The sequence below is a fragment of the Mandrillus leucophaeus genome, unplaced genomic scaffold (assembly GCF_000951045.1).
Source record: "Mandrillus leucophaeus isolate KB7577 unplaced genomic scaffold, Mleu.le_1.0 Scaffold70, whole genome shotgun sequence".
Lineage (NCBI taxonomy): Eukaryota > Metazoa > Chordata > Mammalia > Primates > Cercopithecidae > Mandrillus > Mandrillus leucophaeus.
The window spans coordinates 1,367,535-1,375,027 of record NW_012107586.1 but is presented as its reverse complement, the minus strand read 5'-3'; positions in this window follow the sequence as shown (position 1 = coordinate 1,375,027).

The following is a 7,493-nucleotide window of genomic DNA, read 5'->3' as shown; positions in this document are numbered from 1 at the left end:
GCCTTGATCCAGGCCTCACTTAGGACAGGCATTCACCCAGGGACAAGGCAGAAGACGTGCTTCCAGACAGAGAAAAGCAGATGCGAAGGCACGGAAGCATGAAACAGGATGAAGGAGGGAGGGAAAGTGCACAAGCGTGACTGCTTGGTAAACTTGGTAATGATCCAGCCTCTCCATTGGGCATGTTTATGTACACGTAATGCACGGAGAATGAAATTAGACTCAGCCTTATAATTGAAGATTTTTTTTAAATGTTAAACTAGATGGACACATGGATGCTTGTGGGTGGAAGGAAATTATTGGGCAGAATGCCTGTATCAGAAGGTGCCTGGAGTGCATGCCAAGCATGAATGTGTATAGCGGGAGGAAGACAGAGCTATGTGCCCACAGCACCTTTCCTGTGATCAATCCCGGGAGGCTTCCTGCTGGAGGGGAGATGGGGTTTCCCCAGTCATTTGAGTGAAGGAAGACAATCAGCTTGGCAGGCTGGGAGAGCTGGCAGTACCCCAAGCACCTGGCACAATACAGGGGAAAGTGTCAAGGTCAAAAGCGATGCCTGACTCAGTTGTGACTAAGTGAGCCCCAGGGCTTCCCGGTTACCAAGAGGAGGCAGGAGTGGTGGGCCCGCCCAGGGCCTCTCCTGCCAAAGCGCTTTCAAATCCTCACAACAGGCACAGAGTGTGGCTTTGGGCTGAGTCTTGGTCAGCTGGGCAGCCGCACTCAAGCGTCTTTCGGAAAGCAAGCAGTAAAATGAAAGCGACACAAGCAAAATGTGACACAAGCAAAATGATCATCAGGTGCTATTAAAGGAAATTCGTTGTGATGACGACACCTGCAAATAATAATTGTGCTCACTTTCATCACCACCATCATCATCATCACCATTTTTATTTACTTAAATGGTTCTAATATTTACTAAGCACTTATGAGCCAGGCTATGTTAAACTTTACATGCACTTAACCTTCATAACAATCGGAAGAGATCAGCATTCTTGCTCACATGTTACAGAAGAGGAAATATCCCCTAGGAAGGCTGTATTAAGGTTCAGGGTGCCCTAAAACCAGGCAGCATGTATTTTAAAAGCAGAAAATGTTATGGGCTGAACTGTGTTTTCCCCCCAAAATTCTTACATTGAAGTTCTAACCTCCAGCACCTCACAATGTGAATGTATTTGGAGACAGGGTCTTTAAAGAGGTGATTAAGTTAAAATGAGGTTATTAGAGTGGCTTTTAACCCACTATTGTGTTCGGAATTGGTGGGTTCTTGGTCTCCCTCACTTCAAGAATGAAGCCTCGGAACCTCGCTGTGAGTGTTACAGTTCTAAAAATGGGTGTGTCCGGAGTTTGTGCCTTCTGATCTTCGGACATGTCCGGAGTTTCTTCCTTCTGGTGGGTTTGTGGTCTCACTGACTTCAGGAGTGAAGCTGCAGACCTTCACCGTGAATGTTACAGTTCACAAAGGCAGTGCATCCAGAGTTGTTCATTCCTCCCGGTGGGTTCCTGGTCTAGCTGACTTCAGGAGTGAAGCTGCAGACCTTCGTGGTGAGTGTTATAGTTCATAAAGGCAGCATGGACCCAAAGAGTGAGCAGCAGCAAGATTTATTGTAAAGAGCAAAAAAATAAAACTTCCACACTGTGGAAGGGAACCCCAGGTTGCAGCTGCTGGCTCTGGTGGCCTATTTTTATTCCCTTATTTGGCCCCACCCACATTCTGCTGATTGGTCCATTTTACAGAGTGCTGATTGGTCCATTTTACAGAGTGCTGATTGGTCTGTTTTACAGAGTGCTGATTGGTGCATTTACAATCCTTTAACTAGATGGAAAAGTTCTCCAAGTCCCCACCCGACCCAGAAGCCCAGCTGGCTTCACCTCTCACTATCACTGGTGTCCTTGTAAGAAGAGGGAATTTGGACACAGACATGTATAGAGGAAAAGACCATGCGAAGACACAGGGAGAAGACAGCCATCTATAAGGCAGGGAGCTGGGCCTCAGAAGAAACCAACCCTGTTGACATGTCAATCTTAGACTTCCAGCCTCCAGAACTGTGAGAAAATAAATTTCTGTTGTTCAGCTCCTAGTCCATGGTCCTTTATTATGGCAGCCCTCACAAATAAATCGAGACAGCAGTGACCCAGGAGTGCCTTAGAGAAACTAGGAGAAACAAGGCTGCAGGGACCACATGGCACCCATGAAGGGGAGCTGACCGCCTGCATGCCTTTGCCTTGCCCTCAGCTGTAGGACACCTGAGAACCCCTTAGCATCCTCAGCTCAGCTCTGACAGCAATAAGCCCCAGATGGCTTGGAGTTGTACAACAGCAGTGCAACTGATGGTGTCTTCCTTGAAAAGATCAGGACTTGAAAGCAATAGGATTAAAAACTGGGGTTTAAAGAGATTAAATCACAAAACCTAAAACAAAGCCAGCATAATCTTTCTACTCTATAGACCTTTATACACCAAACCACCATGAGAAGTAGGGTCAAGGGGGTAGGCCAATATTTCCACCTGGCTTGAGAAGCAAAATTAGTGCCCAATAGGAGTTCACTTTCTCACACGAAATGGGCCAGAGCCCAGAGGATGAACCTCTGGAGAGGCGTCATTAGGATGGGTCAGTAACTAGGTCAGCAATCACTGTGTCTGGGTTCTCTTGGATTCCTCGAAGCAAGTTAATTATTAAAGGGAACAGGTGAAAATATAGTCTTGAGGTTTGATTAAACTAAAATTGGTCTAGTCAGAGAGTAGGGTGGGGAAGAGGTTTTCAAGAATTCCAATCAGCCCCTGAGGATACTGCGGAGACCTAAGTTGCCTTGGAATCTGCAATCAATACAGAAAACACCAGAAGTATAGAGGAGTGACAGCTCTGGATTTCACTGCAGCAGGGCCTAGAGAACGAGAAAGGCATCCTGAAACTTTAAGAACACTGCATCTCTGTGTTGACAGCCGACTTTAAAACAGGTACAGGTCACTAGGGCAAACAGAAGCCTGACCAAAGATGGGGAAAATAAGGAGGACTTTCTGGAGGAGGTGCTCTGGAAACTGGGCTCTGGAGCAAGAAGGAGCTAGAGCTCAAAGGACAGAGGAGGGTGCTTTGTCCCTTGGAAAGTATGAAAGAGAAACTCCAGTGGCCAGGCACGGTGGCTTACGCCTGTAATCCCAGCACTTTGGGGGGCAGAGGTGGGCAGATCACCTAAGGTCAGTTCAAGACCAGCCTGGCCAACATGGTGAAACCCCATCTCTACTAAATATACAAAAATCAGCTAGGCTTGGTGGTGATCGCCTGTAATCCCAGCTACTCAGGAGGCTGAGGCAGGAGAATCGCTTGAACCTGGGAGGCGGATGTTGCAGTGAGCCAAGATCACACCACGGAGCCCCAGCCTGGGTGACAGAGCGAGACTCAGTCTCGAAAAAAAAAAAAAAGAAAAGAAAGAAAAGAAAGAGAAACTCCAAAGGTTCAGTGGACAGCAGAAAGTTCTCCATGAAGAGTTTAAAGCTAGAAGGGGAGTACTGGGCAGCACCTAAAAGGCATGTGTGTTTGTGGGATATATGTGTGGTGTGTGTGTGCACATGCATGCATGTATGGTCTATGTATGTGTGGTATATGTAGTATGTGTGCATGTATGTGTGTGGTGTGTGATGCATGTAATGTTTGTGTATGCATGCATCTATATGGTGTGTGGTATGTGATATATGGTATGCATGTGGTATGTGCTTATGTGTATGCATGTGTATGTGTAGTGTGTGCATGTACGGGTGTGGCATGTGCATGTGTGCACATATGTGGTACATGTGTGTGGTATGTGTGCACGTGTGATGTGTGGTGTGTGTGCACTTATGTGCATGCATGTGTGGTGCATGTGTGGTGTGTGTGTGTGTGCTCATGCACACACATCCTGGGACTTTAATGGTAAGGATCATCTGGCCAAATATCTCTGGTGAGGAGAAAGCAGGTGGCCCGGGCCAGAGCTAACAATAGCGAGATTTAGGGAGAACTGGGCAAGTTTGTCAGGCGCCTCCTGAAGCAAACGAGGAGCCATAGTAAAGGGTCTTGAAAGACGCCTGCTGGATTTTCAATCAGACCTGCAGTGTCAAGTTTCAGCTCAAGTGATATCCAAATGCCTCATATTTCTATTTTATCATTTCCATATTTTCAGTGAGCAGAGCTTACCATCTGCACAATGTTGGGCCAAAGAAATAAAAACCAAGAGGAAATTGCACTACAGTGCAGCATAATCAGTCTGATCCGCCTGGGATATTAGTGGAGACATGTGTGTCTTCACTCATCTGAGTATTAATGTCCTGACTGTTTCTAAGCAGGAAGTTTCCCATTTGGCTAGGCTGAAAGGCAGCTCCAAAATGGAGCGGCAGTTTTCTGTTCTCCACAAGCTCCCCTCCCCTGCTCCTAAATCACATCACTCCCCAGTCGCTGCAAATGATTCTCATGTGTTGACAGGTTACACAGTTCAAGACAAGACATCAGCAGGAGCCTGGGTTGGAGCAAGAACCAAATAGCGAGCGGGGAGGCCATGTGAGCTGGCTATTAGGTGACAGGGGCAGGCAGTGACCCGCCCGCTCTTTCCAGCCTCTCCCTCCTGGGCTCTGCTGACGTGTCTGGTTGTCCTCTGCAGCCTAGTCCGTGGCACATCTCAGACAAGGCATGTCGACTCTTCAATCCTTCATTTATTCATATGAAAAGCAGGCTCATAACGCCTACCTTGTAAGGCAGTAGGGAAGAGTGCTATGTTTCATAGAAAAAGCTCCTAACAGAGCATCCAGCACACACTATCTACTTAAAACATGCTTCAAATATAACAATAATAGTATACACTTACATCATGCTTACTACATGCCATGAGTGGTTTTAAGCACTTGATATTTTATTTATGTGTGTGTGTGCACACATGAACTAATTTAATCCTCACAACCCTGTAAGGCAGATTCTACTGTTATCCCTGTCTTACAGAAGAAGAAACTAAGGCACAGAGAGGTTCTGTAACTTGACCATGGTCACAGAACTGGTAGAGCCAGGATTCAAATTCAGGCAGTCTGGCTCCAGGGACTAGGTGTAGATAAATAAATGAATTAATTGAAAGTTGATATGTTGGTGGATGGATGGGCAAAGAACATGGATTCCCATGAACTCCAGTAAGGAGCAAGTTATCTAAGCAGCACATTGACAAGTTAAAGGCTCAGAATTCTAATCCCAGCCCCCATCAAGTCCAGGAACTGCAGTCGTTTAATGTTGCTACAAAGTGGCATCACCTACTCTAAGCTAGAGGTGAAGGCTGCTTCCCTTACTGAGACAGGCTTAATATGCTATAATTTGGAAGGTTATCACTGGAAAACACTCAGGTATCACTTAACTCCTAATTTTATGTTTGCAGGAACTGAGGCAAGAGAGGAAAAGTGGCCAGCCTAGGGTCACACAGTGCCTGTTCAGACACGTGCCACTTCTATGCCCAGCGCTGTTTTTATGACATAATTTAGCATCTCCTTCACACTAGGAAAGCTGCATCTGGAAGTTGGGGGAGGAGTTACGGACGGAAAAGCAAGACTGAAGAGTTGAATACACTGCCTGGCAAATTGTTTTAAAATGAGAAAGTCATACTTCGTTGCAAGGAAGTTCCTGTTTATGTAAGTCTGGTGAAGTCATCAGACCTTTTGCCTCTCCCCCGCCACTCCCTGAGGCATCCGGAGGTCCACAGAGGAAAAGGACACTGGTACAGAATGCACCCTACACTCCCACGCCGCTTGCTGTTCCCCCAACATGCCTGAGAGCATTCCACATTCCCACCACAGGATATTTGCTCACGCTGTTCCAGGACTGAATCCTCCCATCCCTACTCCCATCCATGCCTGGAGTAACCCTCCCTAGGCTTCAGGGACAGCTTAAAAGCTGCCTCCTCTGTGACTCTTCCCAGCCATCAGAGCCAGGATGGACTTCCTGAGCTCCAGGGGCAGTTGAAAGCTAGTGGGGAAAGTTCTGGCTCCTGCATCAGCCAGGTCTGGATCTCTGTTTTGATTCTCTGTTCTCTGCTCACTTAAGAGTGATCTTGGGCAAGAACCTTCATGATCTCCCTGTCTCCATTCTCCCACTTATCAAATGGGAATAATAATAGTCCCCTCCTCATGAGGTTATATAATAAGATCAACATATATAAAGAAAGCATTTAGTACAGGGCTTGGTACTTAGTAATGGGAGACATGATTGCCACTCTTGGAGGTCTTATTCCACATGCTTTTTTGATTTATGGTTGTTTGGATTTGTATGGTATCTCCCCTTCTAGAGAGATATCTATCTGTTGGCAGGAACTGTGTCAAGTTCAACTTTCCAATCCTGCTGCACTCTGAGCCTTGTGCATAGTTGTGCTTTGTGAGCAATGTGTTAAGTTGAATTGTAACAAAAAAGATAATTGTGGCGAAAAGCAGGGCGTTACAGTTTTTGTAAAAAGTCTATGATGACTGTCTTTATAAATAGACTTCAGAGGTTCTGGTAGATGTGCACAGTAGAATATTGCTTTCAGCTCTCATTACTAGTGTTCTTAAGGATGAGGTTGAGAAAAGCAATAATAATAACATCCTTCTATCAAGGACTTCAAATGGTCCATGTTAGGTTCTTTGTACCTTCATTTATTGGCTACTAACACTCTCTAAGGTAGACATTATTATCCCTATATATGGATAGGAAATTGTCCCTATATACGGATAGATTCAGAGAGATCAAGTCACTCAATAAGGTCGGATAGCAAGTATAGAGCTGAGGCCGGGTTTGAATCCAAGCCCGTCTGACTCCCAAGGCCATGCTGTACCCTGAGCAGGTCTGCAGACCGCCTTCTGCCATCTGACCTAGGGCTTGTTTTGGTGTGGCCATCAAGCCAAGGTGGATTTTTACACTTCTAAATAGTTGAAGAAAATGAAAAGATTAATATTTTGTGACACATGAAAGTTACATGGAATTTAAATTTTAGTGTCCATAAATAAAGTTCTACTGGAACACAGCCACATCTGTTCATCTATACATTATATAATGTATAGTCCTGCCAACTATACGTTGGCTGCTATAACAGAAGTGTTGAAATATTTGCAGGAGACACTGCATGCCCCTTAAAGCCTATATTCCCTATCTAATTTTTTCAGAAAAAGTTTGCTACACCCTGCTGTATGTCATACTAACTCTTACAGACAAACTTAATGCAAAGAAAACTGCCCTTTCCATAAAAGTCATGCTACAAAAAGGGCACCCATCTCTGCAGCAATAAATCTTGGTCTCCAGATTCTGACTTTCCTTTATGCGTGCTGAGGCCCCTTGGTTCTTGCTTTCATCCAGCTCGCAATGTGATTTGAAAGGCAGAGCCAAGAGCAGCCACCAGACTCTGCCGGGCAAAGACAACAGGCCACAGCAAGCCTGAAAGCAAAGGGAAAGGAATTTAGAGCCAGAAGTCAGCTCAGCTTCATTAATGCCTTCACCCCCTTGATTCATGGTTTCCTGCCACATCT